This window comes from Choloepus didactylus, chromosome 17 (genome assembly GCF_015220235.1).
Source record: "Choloepus didactylus isolate mChoDid1 chromosome 17, mChoDid1.pri, whole genome shotgun sequence".
In the NCBI taxonomy this organism is placed as follows: domain Eukaryota; kingdom Metazoa; phylum Chordata; class Mammalia; order Pilosa; family Megalonychidae; genus Choloepus; species Choloepus didactylus.
The window spans coordinates 26611744-26634209 of NC_051323.1; the positions used below are offsets into that span (position 1 = coordinate 26611744).

At 38.1% G+C, this 22466-nt stretch overlaps 1 protein-coding gene and 1 pseudogene across 1 annotated transcript in view; one reads left to right on the forward strand and one right to left on the reverse strand.

The window, feature by feature from the left end:
- The window catches only part of RAB1A (RAB1A, member RAS oncogene family), a 49987-nt gene that overhangs the window by 6780 nt on the left and 20741 nt on the right, over positions 1-22466 (forward strand). The window lies entirely within an intron of this gene.
- LOC119512750 lies at positions 1739-8440 on the reverse strand (annotated as a pseudogene).

The following is a 22466-nucleotide window of genomic DNA, read 5'->3' on the forward strand; positions in this document are numbered from 1 at the left end:
TCAAACAAGTATAATCAGTATTAACAGCATTAGTGTGATACCTTTAAAGAATAGGATGATGGTGTAACAGATAGTGCAAAAGATTTGGAGAAGGAGCCTATGGTTTCTCTTATTAACAGAAAGTTTTAGTTGTGTTTTATTTAGATGGAGAGGAACAGAGCACTCTCCAGAACTCTGTGCTTGTTTTGGGGTGGGGTCAACAACTAATAGTTTGAGCCTCTGATCACCAGCCAGGAATTTTATGTATGCACATCATCTCCCTTAATCCTTTCCTTACAATAATTCTGTGAAGAAACAGTTTCCTAATTTTATAGACTAAGGAAACAGGCAGAGAAGAGTTAAATAGCTTGCCTAAGGGCAGTCAGAGTAAGTGGCAGAACTGGACTTTTAAGGGTCAGTGATTTCACAGTCTAATCATGCTGTTCCCACTTACTAGGTATGGCAAACTTCTAGGAGTTTTAAATTTAATGCAGTTAATTAGGCCACTTAGATTTTTGTGGTTGGTTTCTTTAAAAGTTCATGGTTGGAAAGGTTTTCTTTAAAATGTTGAGAACAGTTTTTGAGGTACATATTACATGTGGGCCTTTGACTTTCTCTTACATTTTGTTTGGGGATATTGTTTAAAGTTTTTCTAGGGTTGGAGTTAATTGTACCCATCATTAGTTTTTCTACTTCATTACTATTCTGGCATATACATAATATTAGTAGTGTCTCAGAAGTCATGGATAGCTTTCTATGAATAAAGCAGATGACTACCTTTCTTTTTCAGTAGAGGGCACACTTGCTGCAGTGTTACTTTGGTCATATTTTGCTAGGCTTTAGAAGTGATGGCTGGTGTGGTCATAGTAGTTAAAATGATTAGCTGGTAATTTTAAACTTTCACTTTAGGATATACTGGTACACTCCTGTGGTCCTCTGTCACCCATTATCTGAACAAAAGCTTTGGATAAATAGCTCCAAAGAAGGAAAAAAATAATAATTTTTACTTAATATGCTCCAGTAATAGGCCAGATGCTGAGCTAGCTGTTTTAGAGACATTATTTCTAATCCTGACAAGCGTAAGAGGTTGGTAGTAGGTAATAATAGAATCTTTTTACCGATGAGGAAATTGAGGTTCATGATGGTAAGTGAGTAACTTGCTCTGAGATCTTATAGCTGATGTGCCATGGGGCCTGCATTCAAATCAAGTCTTAGTAGCTCCAAAACCCATGCAGGCTTTGAGAGCTAAGGAGGTAGAGGACATTTACAACCCCTCGGCATATTTTTCAGCATATATTTGTTGCATATAGGTGTAAGGCATTCTATTCTTTTGCCATCTTGTGTCACTTCCTACAGCACTACCAAAGTTTCCCTCATTTTCAGAATTCTGGCTTTAAATTTGTCAAACACTGTTCTAAACAAAGCTAAAATGGAATGTGGAATGTGAATCTTTTCTCTATATAGCAAAGAAAAATGTAATTTTAGTGGACCAATATGGTCACAGGTTTTTAGTGTGTTTTTTTTTTTTTTTTTTAATCTCTTATGTCCCAGGATTCTTTAAGAACAAAGTTATGAGTGTTGGGGTTAAAATCAGAAGCACCATTGAACTTCACCTTCCTTCCAGCCAGTTTCCCCCAAAACTCCTTGTTTCCAGTGTCTTCCTTAGTTAATCCCAAAAGCAGTGGTTCAAACCCCAGGGTACCATTTCCCGAGCTTCTCTCTTTTCCTCTGCCTCTTGATTCTGGGAACATCAGGTACCTCAGTTTGAATGTGTGGGAGAACCCAGACTGGCCACCTGGACAGAGAGGAAGGTTTCACCCTCAGGGAAAGGGATGGAAGAGTACAGAGTACTGAAATGAGGACCCCGACATCCCTGGTGCCAGAGGAAAGGACACTAGGTACCCTGGGAAGAGAGATCCAGCATCCTCAAGTTTCTTGTTGTGAATAGTCGTTGCTTGATTGCTTGCCCTTCTGGCGTCAGTTACAGAACCACACTTGGACCATGTCCTTCTCCAGCCCAAGCTGCTGGGTAACATGGCTGATCTGCAGTTTGGGTTTTGGGCACTGCAGAAACATGTTCTCCAGGTTGCCTCTTGGTTTTCGATGCTGATCTTTTTCTCTTTCTGGCCTGCTGCTGAATGGTCACCATTTTGCATATCTCCTGAAGATTTTCATTGTCCTCAGCTTCATCAGGGGCTGCAGCTTATACATGTTCTTGAAACTCAGTTGCAGAACCTCAAGATGGCTTATGGTCATTTTGCTGAATACCTTCCCAAAGAGAACTCCCATGGGAGCCCCACATGGTGTACCCTAGGGTGATCCTCTTCTGCTTCAGGAGCTTGGCAGATTGCTCGAGTTCTTTCTGTAGATATTTGATGTCCTGGGACTCCTGGGACTTTGTTTCACCTTCTTGTCCAGCTTCACAGCTCCAGTGGGGCAGCGCAGGGCTCAGGGGAGGCCCCCTCGGAGTTGCTCTCAACTCTAGCCCCTGCCTTACCCTTGGGCTGAGGGGTCACCAGGCAGCCTTGGAGCACCAGTGCCATTCCACCCTGAGGCCCCCAGAACACTATCCCTCCACAGAACTCATACAGGGAAGGACATGGGAAATCTCCCATACCTCAGCCCCCAGCCTGATACCTGGCCCACCAGGGGGGCCTTGGAAGCTCAGCCAGGCTCAAGGGTCAACCTAGCCCGGCTCAGGCCTTCCTGGCCCTTTGCCTCCACTACTGGCGGAGGCGAGAAGATGAAGTCCAAAGCCAGGTGTCCTGCTATGGGGAAGGAAGGTGCCCCAAGCTGGGGGCCTGGTGGGATTCAGGCTCTCTGAAGGACTGCTTGGCACCTCTTTGCAGCCCAAATTTTGATTAATGATTTTAATAGCCAGAAGGCTATTCGAATAGTGTGTAGTTTAATATCTTGGTAATTTTCTGAGGTGTATTTGGCCACTATTGTTATATCATAATCATGATTTTGTTTTGATTTAACATAATGAGCTTAATTTTAAGGTGTTCTCAAGTATGCCATTTTATAAGAAGGTAAAATAACATTCCTGTCATACAAGTGAATTCATTCTAGATGAGAAAGAGAGAATTTAGTTTACCTTGAGCTTTTAAAATAGTAGACTTTTTTCTAAGATACTTAACAGCTGACATTAAGAAACTTGTATTTTGGGGGTACTGTTAGGATACAAGCAATCATAGGCTATATTCCTCCACTGTTTAACTTTTCTTTTCTTCCTTGGTATATGTTTCCAAAGGCAGAATGTTGAAAGTTGTATTAATGTCAGCCAACTTTCTCTTACAAACTATTCATTGGCATGTGAACCGTATCTGATAATTCAAGTTTTATTTCATAAAAGATGAAAAATGCTTATTCTCATTTAATACAGAAAAAACTGACTTAATATTCTTGTGGCTATGTTGGGAATGTGCCAATATTATCTGCTTACTGCCTTGACCTACTATATCTACTTATAAATCGTTTGTGTTAGGGCAGGTGTGCTGAACAAATTAAATTAATAAGGGTGTTAAGTCTTTGAATAAACCTTCTGTTTAAAATTTTTTCTCCCCTCAAGTAACTTTTTTTTTGATTATAAAAGTAACTCAGATTTACTGCAGACTCTTTAAAAAGTATAAGGAAGAAAATACCTATCATTTGTAATCCTGTAATTTAGAAGTATCTGTCCCGTTCCCCCCCAGGTTTAAAAAAAAAAAAAATGGGATTATACTAGACAAAGTATTCTGTAATCTTTGCACATAACAGTCTTTTCTCCTGAGGTTGCAGAATTCCCAGTAGCATTTGAGGTTTGGAAAATCTGATTCATCCCCTACTTCATATTTTATGCAGTTTGTATGAAAGGGAAAGCATTTTAGCTAAATACAGTCATGAACCTAAAATCTGTTTTAGTGATTTTTTACAGAATATCTCACAATAGTGACTTTTTTAGGGATAGAAAGGTATGTAAATAAAGCTCTGAACTTGGCTTGTAGGATGTATAGTTCATTTTTCCCTCATCTGTTAAGAAAAACACCATTCTAACACCTTAGCAAGAACCACATAACCAAATAGCCATTGTAGATCTTTCAACTTCACAAAAATTTGGTGAAATAAAGCTCATCGTCATTGAACTCGATTGCTTTTGTTTTACTGTCAAAATCTCCAGTATTGCCAATGTAGACAATGAGTTGATATACAGGATAAAATGATGGCAAAAATAATTTTTCACTTGTTACTGTCTTTCACACCTCACCATCCAGTTGTTAAAACCTACTGTTAATTTCCCTAAATCTATCCTTTCCCTCCAGCTTTAATCTAGGTCATTCTTCCTTAATTGGCACAGTTTTCTCACTGAATTATCTCCTCTTTATATTGAAATATAATGCCAGCTCATGTTCAAAAGATTTCAGAGATAAGAATACTTGTGCTTCAAAGCAACTTTTGCTTAACTTTTTACCAATTCCAGCATGATTTATGATTTATTGATTTAATATGAAAAACTGTAAAATATGTCTATGTTAAACTTGATGTATAAAAAATATCAAGATTTAGCTTTTTGAAGAAGTTGTTTGTCATATTTAGCTAATTTCCTCATGGTACGGTTTATTTTAACTTTATTTTCTGATAATTTTAGATTTACAGAAGGGTTGTAAAATACTACAGGGAGTTCCTATATATCCTTCACCAAGCTTCCCCTAATGTTAACATCTTACATATCACCGTACATTTATCAAAACTAAGAAATTAACACTGGCCCAACACTGTTAACTAAACTACAAACTATTCTGATTTTTCCAATGGATAAGTGCCCATTTTCTGTTTTAGAATACCATGTTCTGTATAGTCATGGTGTTGTATTATTCCTCTCCAAGCTGTGACATTTTCTTAGTCTTGTTTTTCATGAGCTTGACAATTTTGAAGAGCTCTGGTCAGGTGTTTTATAGAGTGTCCTTCAGTTTGAGTTTGTCTGATGTTTCCTCATGATTAGACTGGGGTTATAAGGATTTTGGGAAAGATACCACAGAGGTGACGTGTCCTACTCATCATATCAGAGTACATGATACCATAATGCCTTATTACTGGTGATTTTTACCTTGGTTTAGGTGGCACTTGCCAAGTCTCTTTACTGTGAAGTTACTGTATTTCCCTTTCCCTACTCAAAAGTCAGTCACTGAGATGCAGCCCACACTCAAAGGGAGGGAGGAGCGTCAAAGAATTTGTGTGCAGATGTTAAAACCATCACAGTAATAAATAAATACTTTGGGGGAGATACTTTGAGGCCATGCAAATATCCCATTTCTCCTTAAAGTTTCACCCAATGATTTACATTTATTGGTGGATCTTGCCTGCAACAATTATTCCTACTGGTGATTGTCTGTTTTCCTTATTTCTTCTACATTTATTATTTGGAATTCTGCAAGGAAGATTTGTCTCTTGTCTCATGTTTGTTTATTTAATCATTTATATCAGTATGGACTCATGAATATTTATTTTATTTTTTTGGGTATAATCCAGTGCATGTTGTTTATTTTGTGGCTAAAATTGTTTTGGCCTTGGCCACTTAAGGAACTTTTCAGATCGCCACCTGTGTCTTTTTAGCATACCATGCCTCCATATGTTTGTATTGCCCATAATATTAGTCAAAAGTGGTATTCATGCCAGTAAATTTCAGGTTGCCTGTAGGTACTTCCAGTAGTAATGGTAAACCCATTAAGTCCTAAAAATTACTTCTGATTTCTGATAACTCTCCTTGCCCCTCCCCCCATAGATTTCCTTTGGCTATATCTCACAATGAGTGAGGCCTGATTAAAAATGCAAAATTAAAATGGCCTTTGATCTCTTAGCACATGCTTTGTAAAAGGTACAATGCTAGATGCCAGATAAACAGATAAATAAGATTAGTTTTATCTTCAGACCCACACAGAATGTCAAACGTAAGAGTGGGAAAAGATAGACTCCAAACTCCTAAGGAGTAGAAAGCATCTAGTGTCATAGTATATTGGAAGTAGACAAAACTAGGGAAGTTCTGAATTGGTAACAATGGATGGGACATGTTAGAATAATCTAATTTAAGAGGGTAGTGATCATGATTGTAAATCTTTATAGATTTCTAAACTAGCATAATCCAGTTGTTCGCTTAAGTCAAATTATATTGTAGGTTGAGAACTCAGTGATCCAAAGAGAGTTACTAATTTGGGGGAATAAAGGATAAATAGATATAAAGTCTTATCATTTAAAAAAATTTTTTTGTAGAATATAACATATATACATAAAAGTGATAACTTTCCAAGTGCAATTTAACAAGTAGTGGGAGAGCAAATTTCAAAGAATGTTATGAGTTACATTTCCAGTCTTAGTTATTACCTTATTGTGAAATAATAACATATATGCCAAAAGGTAATATCCTTCAAAGTATGCTTTAACAATTAGTTATATAGGAAATTTCCAAAAATGTTATGAGTTGCAGTACCATAGTTTGTTATTTCCTTATTGTGAAATATATATACAAAATGGTGATAACTTTCAAATTACAATTTACCAAGTAGCTATAGAACAAATTTCAAAGGATGCTTTGGGTTACTGTTCCACCATTTCAATTCTTTCCTTCTAGCTAAGACTTCTTAAAGTCTTATCATTTGCTAACATTTTTTGGTGTTTCTCCCTTTGCTTATTCTTGGCTCTTTGTACCAAAATTCTGCTCTTGTGCTTTCTAATTCTAGGTTTGCATATTTTCTGTCTTATTTTAGGTTTGCATATTTTACTGTGCTCTGTTTTGTAAATTGTAATTGTAGAAAAATGCTTAAATGGTTTCATATCTCTGAGTATAAATGTAACATTTAGTATATTAACAGTTTAGAAATAAGCTACTCTGGTAGTAGGTAATTTAAAATGTCACAATGCAAGTAACATGCTATTGATTACACTATCCGGCTGTGTGTATTTGATAAGGGGAGTAAGTTTGTAGGGTTTGCCTTTGTCATTCTCCTCCATTTTACGTGTTGTCACGTTAGTAAAGCTGATGGCAAATCTGTGAAAGAACAAAGTAGTCTTTTTTTTTTTTTAATTCACATACCATACAGTCATCCATGGTATACAATCAACTGTTCACAGTATCACCATATAGTTGTGCATTCATCACCCCAGTCTATTTTTGAGCATTTTCCTTATACTAGAAAGAATAAAAATAAGAATAAAAAAATAAAAGCAAAAAAGAACACCCAAATCATCCCCCATCCCACCCTATTTTTCATTTAGTTTTTGTCCCCATCTTTTTTTTTATTTTTATTTTCTAATAAGACTAAATTCAATACCCTAGTAAAAACTTTGATTATAGGTATCCAACAGTATAAAAACTAAAAAACAGATTTGTAGATTTCTAATGTGTTAATACAAAGTGCATGACTACATACCTACAGTGTATCCTACAGGCAAAGAATGGTGGAAGGGTGAAAAGACTGTGGTTGAGGTCTAGTGATAAATAAATAAATACAGAAGTAGAGATGATCCATATTGTAGTATATTCTACCACCAGTACTGCAGTCAAGATGTACAAAAAATAAATAAAATTAAAAAAAACATTTCAAATATAACTCAGGAGGAAGATCGTAATGGCTGGGACTCTTGTAATACACCTCAAAGGCTGTGGGAGAGGCGACCCAACTCACTGTGTAGTTTGTGCATTTGGTGGCACGCAGCATGTAGGTTTTTCCAGAAGGAAGAAATACAGAATCTTAAGTTTAGAGTAAGAACTACAAAACTATAGGATGCCTATGAACAGTGGCTCACTCCTTGTTATTCATACTATCCAATTTTTAAAATCCAGTTTTAAAAATAAGCACTGAGTCATGTTATAAGAAGATAGGCAAAAATGTACCTCCTCTCATGAAAAGTGATATTTTTTTCCTGAAATTTTAGAAATGAGGCAATGAGAGTACTTCCTTTTGGACTCAAGTAAGAGGCTTTTGACAGAGATTTTAGAATTGAAGAGCTCCGTGTTCAGGATTTATTTATCATCTAACATGTCAATGTTCAGAAAGCCTGACTAAAAGAAGCCAAATCAAAACCAACCCACTCAGCATTAACACACACCTCTTTTCTTCCAGTAGAATTTTACTTTAAACATTGAAAAGAAAAAAAAAATTTAGTAGGTTAAAACAAGTCCAACAACCACTCTTTACAGATAAAACCTTCACAAAGGTCAACTGAGGTAATCCAGAGCTAAAACTGAATTGTGCAGATTTTTGATGAAGTCACCAAACAGTTCTATAACACAAACAAAAGTAAATTATATACACACTAGGCATGCTGTCTAAGAAATGTGCCCCAAGAAGCATTAACCTTTGTTTTATGCCATCTTGAAGATTTGCACACTTTATTTTTCAGACATTTTTAATAGTGTACGTTCTCTACCATGTGATACTGCTTTGGTACTGTTCATGTAAGATCGCTTATCCTGAAGCCTTGCCATTTCCGCAAGAGGATCTTTGATTTAGAAGTTTCATATAAATGAAAATCTTTATCAAATATTAATGTAAGGGGAGGTGACACAGAATGCAACATATACAGTCAAGTTACTTCTCTGTATATTTAGTAATTACTTTTTCCTTCAGGGTATTTCACCAGAAAGCTTAGTCTTTTCTGCTTAATATTTCATTAGTACAGGATTGAATCATCAGAACCTTGGCAAGACTTTAATATTTCAAAATTATAAATAGATACGTCTAGGAGCAAGTCTATATATTGAATTATGACAAATTTACTGTCATGAGGGAAAACAAGTGTAGCCAGCCATCTTAAAAAATGCCCCAACTGCTACTTCTCAGTATAGAAAATAATAAAACTGCATATGGTTTATCTCTTGTCCCCGGAAATTCCCCTAATTTCATTCATGAGAAGGGGATTTTTAAAAAAGACTTAAAGAGCACTTTACGGCCCCATTCAGCTTTCCTATGAAATACTCAGCATCTTAAATACTATATATACTTCTTTTTTTCTTTGAAGAATTTGTGAAACTGGGGAGGGGATAACCCATTCAAAACCATTCTAAAAATTGTCTTTTGGCAGAATAGCAAGTATCCAAATTAAGAATAGGAGGGTCACTTTGTTGTTCTGTTGTCTTTCCAAAAAAAATTTTTTTTGTTCCCCTTCTCCATAAACCTCAGTCACCACTCCTGAGTGGAGATGGGTAGAGGCTCTGGCCCCTGCACCTCTGGCTTCTCAGCAGTTGTTTTCTTATTGCTGCAGCAAGGCTTAAATAGATGTGTGTCAATGAGGACTTTACACAGATGGCCTTTACAGATAATCCCACAACATAATTTTCTGTCTTTTCCAGTATGTGAGATCTAAAAAGGAAAAGACTGGTGTTCTTTTAGAGTCAGAAGCGATCTCAGTGTCTGAGCCATCATCTGAGTGGTTACTATAACAAGGAGATGGGGCTGGGGAGGCCCTTGAGGTGGTACTGTGAGCATCAGAATCGTGATGTTTACTGATCTGGTTGCCTTTTTTTTTTTTTTTTTTTTTTTAAATAATCATTCAACATTTATTTAGCTCCTAGAATGAACTAGGGACACAAACATACAAGAAAATCATTCTGAAGAAACTCTCAGTCTTGAGAAAATAAAATGAATAAAGTTTAAATATTAAAATACGTGTTTTAAAAGAACATGGAATGTTATGCAATTGGAGAAGAGGGTACCTTAACACTATCTTTTTTTTTTTTTTTTTTTTTTTTTTTTTTTTTTTTTTTTTTTTTTTGCAACATTTCAGTGAACTTGTTCCTACTACATCCATCAGAAATTAACAGACCATAGTCATTTCTGGGCATCCCCAGAACGTTAAATAGCTTATCTGTTCTTCTTGGATTATTGTTCCCCCTTCCTTAATTGCTCTCTACTGCTAGTTCCCCTACATTCTACATTATAAACCATTTGTTTTACATTTTTCAAAGTTCACATTACTGGTAGCATATAATATTTCTCTTTTTGTGCCTGGCTTATTTCGCTCAGCATTATGTCTTCAAGGTTCATCCATGTCATATGTTTCACCAGATCGTTCCTTCTTACTGCCGCGTAGTATTCCATCGTGTGTATATACCACATTTTATTTATCCACTCATCTGTTGAAGGACATTTGGGTTGTTTCCATCTCTTGGCAATTGTGAATAATGCTGCTATGAACATTGGCGTGCAGATATCTGTTCGTGTCACTGCTTTCCGATCTTCCGGGTATATACCGAGAAGTGCAATCGCTGGATCGAATGGTAGCTCTATATCTAGTTTTCTAAGGAACTGCCAGACTGACTTCCAGAGTGGCTGAACCATTATACAGTCCCACCAACAATGAATAAGAGTTCCAATTTCTCCACATCCCCTCCAGCATTTGTAGTTTCCTGTTTGTTTAATGGCAGCCATTCTAACCGGTGTTAGATGGTATCTCATTGTGGTCTTAATTTGCATCTCTCTAATAGCTAGTGAAGCTGAACATTTTTTCATGTGTTTCTTGGCCATTTGTATTTCCTCTTCAGAGAACTGTCTTTTCATATCTTTTGCCCATTTTATAATTGGGCTGTCTGTACTATTGTCATTGAGTTGTAGGATTTCTTTGTATATGGAAGATATCAGTCTTTTGTCAGATACATGGTTTCCAAAAATTTTTTCCCATTGAGTTGGCTGCCTCTTTACCTTTTTGAGAAATTCCTTTGAGGTGCAGAAACTTCTAAGCTTGAGGAGTTCCCATTTATCTATTTTCTCTTTTGTTGCTTGTGCTTTTGGTGTAAAGTCTAGGAAGTGGCCGCCTAATACAAGGTCTTGAAGATGTTTTCCTACATTATCTTCTAGGAGTTTTATGGTACTTTCTTTTATATTGAGATCTTTGGTCCATTTTGAGTTAATTTTTGTGTAGGGGGTGAGGTAGGGGTCCTCTTTCATTCTTTTGGATATGGATATCCAACTCTCCCAGCCCCATTTGTTGAAAAGACCATTATGACTCAGTTCAGTGACTTTGGGGGCCTTATCAAAGATCAGTCGGCCATAGATCTGAGGGTCTATCTCCGAATTCTCAATTCGATTCCATTGATCTATATGTCTATCTTTGTGCCAGTACCATGCTGTTTTGGCAACTGTGGCTTTGTAATAAGCTTCAAAGTCAGGGAGTGTAAGTCCTCCCACTTCGTTTTTCTTTTTTAGAGTGTCTTTAGCAATTCGAGGCATCTTCCCTTTCCAAATAAATTTGATAACTAGCTTTTCCAAGTCTGCAAAGTAGGTTGTTGGAATTTTGATTGGGATTGCATTGAATCTGTAGATGAGTTTGGGTAGAATTGACATCTTAATGACATTTAGCCTTCCTATCCATGAACATGGAATATTTTTCCATCTTTTAAGGTCCCCTTCTATTTCTTTTAGTAGAGTTACGTAGTTTTCTTTGTATAGGTCTTTTACATCTTTGGTTAAGTTTATTCCTAGGTACTTGATTTTTTTAGTTGCTATTGAAAATGGTATCTTTTTCTTGAGTGTCTCTTCAGTTTGTTCATTTCTAGCATATAGAAACATTACTGACTTACGTGCATTAATCTTGTATCCCGCTACTTTGCTAAATTTGTTTATTCGCTCTAGTAGCTGTATCGTCGATTTCTCAGGGTTTTCTAGATATAAGATCATATCATCTGCAAACAATGACAGTTTTACTTCTTCTTTTCCAATTTGGATGCCTTTTATTTCTTTGTCTTGCCCGATTGCCCTTGCTAGCACTTCCAGCACAATGTTGAATAACAGTGGTGATAGCGGGCATCCTTGTCTTGTTCCTGATCTTAGAGGGAAGGCTTTCAGTCTCTCTCCATTGAGTACTATGCTGGCTGTGGGTTTTTCATATATGCTCTTTATCATGTTGAGGAAGTTTCCTTCAATTCCTACCTTTTGAAGTGTTTTTATCAAAAACGGATGTTGGATTTTGTCAAATGCTTTTTCAGCATCTATTGAGATGATCAATTGATTTTTCCCTTTTGACTTAATGTGTTGTAATACATTGATTGATTTTCTTATGTTGAACCATCCTGCATGCCTGGAATAAACCCCACTTGGTCATGGTGTATGATTTTTTTAATGTGTCTTTGGATTCGATTTGCAAGTATTTTGTTGAGGATTTTTGCATCTATATTCATTAGGGAGATTGGCCGGTAGTTTTCCTTTTTTGTAGCATCTTTGCCTGGTTTTGGTATTAGATTGATGTTAGCTTCATAAAATGAGTTAGGTAGTGTTCCATTTTCTTCAATGTTTTGAAAGAGTTTGAGTAAGATTGGTGTCAGTTCTTTCTGGAAAGTTTGGTAGAATTCCCCTGTGAAGCCATCTGGCCCTGGGCATTTATTTGTGGGAAGATTTTTGATGACTGATTGGATCTCTTTGCTTGTGATGGGTTGGTTGAGGTCTTCTATTTCTTCTCTGGTCAGTCTAGGTTGTTCATATGTTTCCAGGAAATTGTCCATTTCCTCTACATTATCCAGTTTGTTGCCATACAGTTGTTCATAGTATCCTCTTATAATTTTTTTAATTTCTTCAGGATCTGCAGTTATGTCACCTTTTTCATTCATTATTTTGTTTATATGGGTCTTCTCTCTTTTTGATTTTGTCAGTCTAGCTAGGGGCTTGTCAATCTTGTTGATCTTCTCAAAGAACCAACTTTTGGTGATATTTATCCTCTCTATTGTTTTTTTGTTCTCTATGTCATTTATTTCTGCTTTAATCCTTGTTATTTCTTTTCTTGTACTTGGTTTAGGATTGGTTTGCTGTTCATTTTCTAGCTTCTTCAGTTGATCCATTAGTTCTTTGATTTTGGCTCTTTCTTCCTTTTTAATATATGCGTTTAGTGCTATAAATTTCCCCCTCAGCACTGCTTTTGCTGCATCCCATAGGTTTTGGTATGTTGTGTTCTCATTTGCATTCGTCTCTATATATTTAGCAATTTCTCTTGCTATTTCTTCTTTAACCCACTGATTGTTTAGGAGTGTGTTGTTTAACCTCCAGGTATTTGTGAATTTTCTAAGTCTCTGATGGTTATTGACTTCTAATTGTATTCCATTGTGGTCAGAGAATGTGCTTTGAATAATTTCAATCTTTTTAAATTTATTGAGGCTTGTTTTATGTCCCAGCATATGATCTATTCTGGAGAAAGTTCCATGAGCACTAGAAAAGTATGTGTATCCTGGTGATTTGGGATGTAATGTCCTGTATATGTCTGTTAAATCTAATTCATTTATCAGATTGTTTAGGTTTTCAGTTTCCTTATTGGTCTTCTGTCTGGTTGATTTATCTATAGGAGAGAGTGATGTGTTGAAGTCTCCCACAATTATTGTGGAAACATCAATTGCTTCCTTTAGTTTTGCCAGTGTTTCTCTCATGTATTTTGTGGCACCTTGGTTGGGTGCATAGACATTTACGATTGTTATTTCTTCTTGCTGAATTGCCCCTTTTATTAGTACGTAGTGGCCTTCTTTGTCTCTCAAAACATCCCTGCATTTGAAGTCTATTTTATCTGAGATTAATATTGCTACACCTGCTTTCTTTTGGCTGTAGCTTGCATGATATATTTTTTTCCATCCTTTCACTTTCAGTTTCTTTGTGTCCCTGTGTCTAAGATGAGTCTCTTGTATGCAACATATTGATGGTTCATTTTTTTTGATCCATTCTGAGAATCTATATCTTTTAATTGGGGAGTTTAATCCATTTACATTCAACGTTATAACCGTGAAGGCATTTCTTGAATCAGCCATCTTATCCTTTGGTTTATGTTTGTCATATTTTTCCCCTCTGTCTATTAATATTCTTTATTGTACCCATACCGAATCTCTTTAGTACTGAACCTTTCTCCAAGTCTCTCTGTCCTGTCTTTGTTTCTCTGTCTGTAGGGCTCCCTTGAGTATCTCCAGTAGGGCAGGTCTCTTGTTAGCAAATTCTCTCAGCATTTGTTTGTCTGTGAGAAATTTAAGCTCTCCCTCAAATTTGAAGGACAGCTTTGCTGGATAAAGTATTCTTGGCTGGAAATTTTTCTCACTCAGAATTATAAATATATCGTGCCACTGCCTTCTTGCCTCCATGGTGGCTGCTGAGTAGTCACTACTTAGTCTTATGCTGTTTCCTTTGTATGTGGTGAATTGCTTTTCTCTTGCTGCTTTCAGAACTTGCTCCTTCTCTTCTGTGTTTGATAGTGTGATCAGTATATGTCTCGGAGTGGGTTTATTTGGATTTATTCTATTTGGAGTTCGCTGAGCATTTATGATTTGTGTATTTATGTTGTTTAGAAGATTTGGGAAGTTTTCCCCAACAATTTCTTTGAATACTCTTCCTAGACCTTTACCCTTTTCTTCCCCTTCTGGGACACCAATGAGTCTTATATTTGGACGTTTCATATTATCTATCATATCCCTGAGGTCCATTTCGATTTTTTCAATTTTTTTCCCCATTCTTTCTTTTATGCTTTCATTTTCCATTCTGTCATCTTCCAGGTCACTGATTCGTTGTTCAACTTCCTCTAGTCTTGTACTATGAGTGTCCAGAATCTTTTTAATTTGGTCAACAGTTTCTTTAATTTCCATAAGATCATCCATTTTTTTTATTTAGTCTTGCAATGTCTTCTTTATGCTCTTCTAGAGTCTTCTTGATTTCCTTTATCTCCCGTACTATGGTCTCATTGTTCACCTTTAGTTCTTTGAGTAGCTGCTCTAGGTGCTGTGTCTCTTCTGGTCTTTTGATTTGGGTGCTTGGGCTTGGGTTATCCATATCGTCTGGTTTTTTCATATGCTTTATAATTTTCTGTTGTTTTTGGCCTCTTGGCATTTGCTGAACTTGATAGGGTTCTTTTAGGATTTGTAGACCAATTGAAGTCCTTATCTCTAATTTATCAGATCTACAGCTTCGTGGAGTACACTTTATCTAACTAACCAGCAGGTGGCGTCCACTAGCCACCTGTTCTCCACAAGCCAGTTCTCCCCTGCTTAGCATTTTTGGTGAGTGGGGGAGTGAGTCTTGTGGGGTCCAGTTGGTGTACCAAGCTTGCGTGTGTAGTTGGTGTTGCCTGCCCTGTATATGGGGCGTGTTTCTGGGCAGTCAGGGAGGGGGGGGGTGGCTCTAACAATCAAATCTCCCTGGTGATCCTAGAGTTTTAAGGCTGCTGCAATAGTCTAATCCTTGAGTTCAGTCCTGCCACAGTTTGTCTCTGCCACTGACCCACAAGTCCTTGGTATTGGCGTATGGCTCCTGAGACTTGCAAGTGGGCCCCTCTTCCAGGCCGTGCACCCTGGGTCCTCTGTTGAGGGATGACTGTGGTATGTCACAGGTGAGTGCCGTCCCCCCAGGGCAGTTCTGGGCTGCTGGGCTGTGTAGGGAGGCTCCCAGTCTGCTGAAATGATGGCTGAATGGGGCTTTGTTAATTCACACTGCTCTACCTTCCCAACTCTGAGACAATCAGCTGAGGTTGCAGGGAAGGCTAATGTCCACGCCCAGTTTTGTGGTGTGTGCCTGTTATTTGAGGCACTTCCGTCACACTGGGTTGTCTGGGGCAGTTCTGGGCTATGGGGCTGGCGATGGGCAGGAGTGTTTCCTGTCCACCAGGATGATGGCTGTGACCGGACACCCCCTTTTCTTGGAAAGTTGTGGTGTTTAGTGAATTTTCTCAGCCACTGGATTATTGCGTTTTGTCTCAGAGCTCTCCTAGTTCTGCTCTTGACTTGACCTGCCCAAATAGCAAGTCTTTGAAGCTCTCTGTATTGGGCTTCTTAGAGTAATTGTTTTAGAAAAAGAAAAAAGGATTAAAAGAAAACAAAACAAAACAAAACAACAACAACAACAAAAAAGCGGGCCCTCCTCAGAGATCTAATGGGTTATTGAAATGCTAAGAGACAAAGCAACCAGGGCCATTACGGAAAGGTCCACAGGGCAGAGAGATCAGCTTTTCTTCGGGATTTGCATATGCGCCTCAGGGCCTGAGCTCCGCCCTTCCCCTTTCTGTGTTCACCAGAACTCCAAAAATCCTCCGCTTTTATTTTGGAGTTTTTCGTGTTGTTTTTTTTCTATGTCTGTCTCCTCTCTGCTGGGCTGGCTGCTCTCAGATTCTCTGGTGTCTGGTCTCAGTCTATCTATGGTTGGAGTTTGAATCAGTAGAATGAGTTTCCGATAAGGGCTGCCACTGCAGTTCTCCCTTCTCCTTCCTGGAGCTGACAGCCCCTCCTCCCCCGGGACTGAGCCTGGCAGGGAGGGGCGCGGGTCCCCTGGCTGCAAAAACTTACAGATTTCGCTGATCTCAGCAGTTCGACGTTTTCATGAGTGTTGTATGAAGTATGCCCAAAGTCAGATTGCTCTGTGGTGTCCAGTCCACGCAGTTCCTGGCTTTCTACCTACTTTCCTGGAGGAGTAACTAAAACATACAGCTCACCAGTCTGCCATCTTGCCTAGCCTCTCTTTTGTAGTAATGAGCTTCATAAGGGCAAGCCCCAAGATAGAGGACTCAGCACACCAAACTGTCAGTCCTTAATGTTTGAGAGAACATAAGCAATAACCCGGGTGAGGAAATCCAACACTTCTGCTTTTTCCCCAGCTCCTAAGGGGGGCCCTGCATATATATTTTTATTCTCTGTGTTGGGAAGTTTTTGATGACTGATTGCTTAACTTGTGATTGGTTTGTTAAAGTCTTCTGTTTTCTTCTTGAGTCAATGTAGGTTGTTCATGTGTTTCTAAGAAATTGTCCATTTCATCTAAGTTGTCTATAGTTTATTGGCAAACAGTTGTTCATAATATCCTCTTATGACCTTTTTTATTTCTTCAGGGTCCATGGTAATGCCCCCCCCCATTTCTGATTTTATTTGCATCTTTCTTTTTGTCTTTATGTATCTAGCTAAGGGTTTGTCAATTTTGTTGATCTTCTTAAGGAACCAACTTTTGATTTTATCGATTTTCTCTTTTTTTTTTTTAATTTTACTTTGAAATAAATTTAAACTTACAGGAACAGTCGCAAAAACAATACAAACCCCCATGCACAGAACTCCAGCATACCCTGACCTCCCTCTCCCAATACCCCAATCCACCAACTTTAACATCCTGTCACACCATTTCTTTCTTTCCCTCCCTCCCTCCCTCCCTCCCTATCATCCATCATCTATTATTCTGTCTTCTGAACATATGAGAGCAAGCTGCACACATCCTTGAACAAACAATAATTCACATATACATTTCCTATGTACAAGAACATTCTTTCGCAATCCCATTAAGTGCAGCTAAGAAGTTCAAGAAATTCAACATTGATACAAAGCTTACATTTTGTATTTCCTTTTTTTCTTTCTTTTGTCCCAACTGTGTCCCTTTGTGCCTCCTCTCCTCCATCCTCAGATCCCATCCAGGATCATCCTTGGCATTTAATTGTCATTATGTATTTAGACTGCCCTTTTTTTTTTTTCCTCCAATTGTGGAAACATATACAGCCTAAATCTTCTCATTCCAACCTCTCCCTAGCATTCCCTTAGTGGGATTAATCATATTTAGAATGTTGTAATGCTATCACCTTCCCACCATCCATTACTAGAAATTTCCCTTCACCCCAAACAGAAACCCTACACTCATTTCTTAACTCTGCATTGCCCCTTCCCCCACTTCTCGTAACCCATACTCTACTTTTCATCTCTATGGTCGTATTCTCTGATACTTTCTTTGTGTTTACCGTGGGGCTTAAATTTAACCCTCTTAAATGTATAACAATCTTGTTTTTCTTTGATACCAACTTTACTTCAATAGGACACGTAGACTATGTTCCTATACTCCTCCCTTCCCCCACCTTTATGTAGTTCTTGTCAAAAATTATGTATTTTACATTGAGTCCAAAACCACTGATTTATCATTACAGTTTGTGTATTTTAGATCCTGTATGAATTAAATAGTGGAGTTAAAATAAAAAATACAGTAGTATTGGTATTTATATTTACCATGTGATCTTTACTGGAAATCTTTGTTTCTTTATGTGGTTTCAGTCAATTGTTTATTGTCCCTTCCTTTCAGCCTGCTCAATTCCCTTTAGCATTTCTAATAGGACTGATCTACTGGTGATGAAGTCCCTCAGCTTTTGATTATCCAGGAATGTTTTCATCTCCCCCTCATTTTTAACCTCCCGTTGTTTGTGAATTTTCTAAGTCTCTGATGGTTATTGACTGCTATTTGTATTCCATTGTGGTCAGAGAATGTGCTTTGAATATATTCAATTGTTTTTGTTTTTTTTTTAATTTATTGAGGCTTGTTTTATGTCCCAGCATATGGTCTATTCTGGAGAACGATCTGTGGTCACTATAGAAGAATGTGTGTCCTGGTGATTTGGGATGTAATGTTCTGTATATGTCTGTTAAATTTCTCTGTCTCTCTCTCCTTTCTTTGTTTCTCTGTCAGTAGGGCTCTCTTTAGTATCTGAAGTAGGGCAGGTCTTTTATTAGCAAAATCTCACAGCATTTGTTTGTGAAAAATTTAAGCTCTCCCTCAAATTTGAAAGAGTTTTGCTGGATAAAGTATTCTTGGTTGGAAATTTTTCTCTCAGAATTTTAAATATGTCACGCCACTGCCTTCTCGCTTCCATGGTGGCCACTGAGTAGTCACTACTTAGTCTTCTGTTGTTTCCTTTGTATGTGGTGAATTGCTTTTCTCTTGCTGTTTTCAGAACTTGCTCCTTCTCCTCAGTATTTGGTCAGTCTGATCAGAATATGTCTTGGAGTGGGTTTATTTGGATTTATTCTATTTGGAGTTGGCTGGGCATTTATGCTTTGTGTATTTATATTGTGTAGAAGGTTTGGGAAGCTTTCCCCAACAATTTCTTTGAATACTCTTTCTAGACCTTTACCCTTCTCTTCCCCTTCTGGGACACCAGTGAGTCTTAAATTTGGACATTTTATTTTATCTATCATATCCCTGACATCCTTTTCGATTTTTTTCCCCATTTTTTCTTTTGTTCTTTTATTTTCCATTCTGTGGTCCTCGAGGACGCTGAGTCATTGTTCAGCTTCCTTTAATCTTGTATGATGAGTATCCAGAGTCTTTTTAATTTGGCCAACAGTTTCTTTTATTTCCGTAAGATCTTCTATTTTTTTAATTTACCCTTACAGTTTCTTCTTTATGCTATTTTAGGGTCTTCTTTATGTCCTACATATCCTGTGCCATGCTCTTCTTCATGTCCTCTATGTCCTGTGCCATGCTCTCGTTGTTTGACTTTAGTTCTTTGATTAATTGCGCCAAGTACTGTGTCTCTTCTGATCTTTTGATTTGGGTGTTTGGGTTTGGGTTCTCCGTATCATCTGGTTTTATCATGTGCTTTAAGATTTTCTGTTGTTTTTGGCCTCTTGGCATTTGCTTTACTTGGTAGGGTTTTTTCTGTATATAAAAAGTGCCAATCTCTAATTTGTCAGATCTATAGCTTGATGGTGTACACTTTCTCTAACTAGCCAGCAGATGGCATCCACAAGTCACCTATTCCCCTCAGGTCAGTTCTCCCCAACTTTGTCTTTGTGGTGTGTGGGGATCTGATTCTTGTGGGGTTCAATTGGTGCACTAAGTTTGGGTGTGTTGTTGGTGCTGTCTGCCCTGAATGTGGGGCCTGTGTCTGGGTGGTTAGGGAGGCAGGCCAGCTTTAATAATCAAACCTTCCAGGTGTTCCCGGCTGGAGATTTAAGGCTGTTGCAAGAGTCTAAGCCTTCATTTCAGTCTTGCCACAGATTGTCTCTGCCGCTGACCCACAAGTCCTTGGTATTGGCGTAGGGTCCCTGGTATTTCCGAGTGGGTCCCCCTTCCCAGTTGTGCTCTTCCAGGACCTCTGCTGAGGGAAGGCTGTGCCACGTCACAAGTGTGTGCCGGCCCTCCAGGGAAGCCCTCGGCCACCTGGCCGTGCAGGGGTGTTCCCAGCCTGCTGTAAAGATGGTTGAACGGGGTGTGTTAATTTCCTCCTTTTCGCACAGCTCTGCCTTCCCCGCTCTGGGACAGTTAGCTGTGGGTGTACTAAAGGCCACTGTCCACGGCTGATATTGTGGCGTGTGCCCGGTGCTGCGGGAAGTACTCCCCGTCGCATTGGGACCCGTGGCGTGGCTCTGGGCTGCAGCCCCGGCCCCGGGCAGGAGCATTCCCAGCCCACTGAGAGATAGCTGCAAGGGGCGTGGTTTCTTTCTCTTTTTGGCTCCCCTCTTCCCCCTGGCTCCAAGACAATCAGCAGCGGGCTATCCTCCACCCCAGACACCAAGACATTGGCACAGCATCCTGCCGTGCTTCACTGCGCGGTTCTCACCGTTGTAACTGCAGCCTCTCCCAGGATTGTTTTTTTTTCCTTTTTTTTTTTTTTTTAAAAGAACTAGTCCGTCTCCAAACGCCAACCCACAGTTTTCCCATACCGCAGCATGGCTGCTGGACTTTTAGCCAGCTCACTCAGTTGTTTCAGAATGCAGACTCCCGGTTTCACTAAAAGCACAGTCCCTGTGGATTTAGCAGACCATGTCCGGCTGGTGCATCACTGCAACTGGTGTTCTGGGTCACTTTCTGGCTTTTATCTAGTATTTTTTGCGGAGTTGTTTTTTTGCCCTGTTTCACCTAGCTGCCATCTTAGGTTCTCCTCTCTCTGTTGTTTTTTGGCTCTCCATTTCATTTATTTCTGCTCCAATCTTTATTATTTCTTTTGCTTGCTTTGGGGTTAGTTTGCTGCTCTTTCTCTCATTTATCCAGGTGTTCAGTTAGGTCTTTGATTTTAGTTCTTTCCTCCTTTTTAATGTAGGTGTTTAGGACTATAAATTTCCTTATCAGTACTGCCTTCGCTGCATCCCATAAGTTTTGATGCATTGTGTTCTCATTTTCATTGTCTTGAGGTATTTGCTGATTTCTTGGGCACTTTTCTCTTTGACCCAATGATTGTTTAAGGGTATATTGTTTAACCTCCATATATTTGCATAATTTTGTAATTTTGTGTGATTTTCCAGTTCTCAAGCCGTTATTGATTTCCAGCTTCATTTCATTATGATCAAAGAAAGTGCTTTGTATAATTTCAGTCATTTTAAATTTATTAAGACCTGTTTTGTGCCCTAGCGTGTGACCTATCCTGAAGAATGTTCCATGAGCATTTGAGAAGAATGTATATCCTGCTCTTTTGGGGTGCAGTATTCTAGATATGTCTGCTAAGTCGAATTCATTTAACATATTATTTAGTTCTCTGTTTCCTTATTGATCCTCTGTTTAGATGTTCTGTCTATTGGAGAGAGCGGTGTGTCAGAGTCTCCCCCTATTATTGCTCCCTTCAGTTTTGCCAGTGTTTGCCTTACATACTTTGGGGCACCTTGACGAAACTGTGAGCCATTTGTATACTTTGGATGGATTGTATGGTGTGTGACTAAATCTCAATAAAATAGCATTAAAGGGAAAAAAAAGTGACTATGTTAGTACCAACGCTGTGATTATTCTTTCTAACTGAAATGTAAATTCTTAGTGTGTTCTGCTTGCTAATGTTCATTGTTTAGCATTCTTAAGAACTTATTTGGACTGATTAAGGAGGAAGCAACCAATAAATACTAAAGTCAGTCAGCCATGTGTTTCTGCCTAATAGAAATTTTTTGGTATGAGGTAGTAATCATCCTATGCTTTGAGTCCCCATTCCTTGTTTAAAAGCTTTTTATTTCCTTTTGTGACCTTTGTTTATTTATATTTTTTTAAATGCAATTTTATTGAGATATATTCACATAACATACAATCGACTTTTATTTTTTACTGCTGACTAGGGCATTTTGGATTTTTTTTATTCTTTCCCTCAGATATAATTAGGGACAATGTATATACTGTGGTAACTTGGTAAAACCAGATATGTTTTAAGTAACCTAGGTAACAGTTGAATATTCACAAAGATAATCCATTTTAAAGTTTTACATCTTGCTTACATATAGATAATGATAATTATAATCTAAATTTAAATTGCCGGTGACACTTGGGTTTTACATTAAACAGGTAGCATTATTTGAAACTAAATTACAAGAAACAAAATCCAAAATTTTGTATGTCTTCTAAAAAAATAAATCTGTACATACTGGATTTTTTGTGCTTTAGAAATTGCTTAAAAACTCAGATAGAACTGGTCAGAGTCGGGAAGGATGACTGATTTATGAAGGATTCCTTTGGAGACAAGCTGTTGTCTTCAGGTATATGAAGGAATCCCTGTAGATGGTTTTTTAGTTAGTCCTGACAATGGTGGATGTACATAAACACAGCTCAGCTTCCAGTGTTCTCTGAAGAGTGCTTAATACAAGCTTAGATTGTTGGTAAAGCTCTATACTTACATAAATTGCCTTTGATTTTATGACATTTTTAGTTTAAAATATTTGTAATACTAGACTTTTAGAAGTGAAGTGATCCCCCTCCCCTTTTTTTTGAGGGGGGAATTCTGGGTGGATGCTGGGAAAGGATCACAAAAAGCCCCTTCCTTGGAGTATTGCTATGAAATAATAATTTGATCTTGGA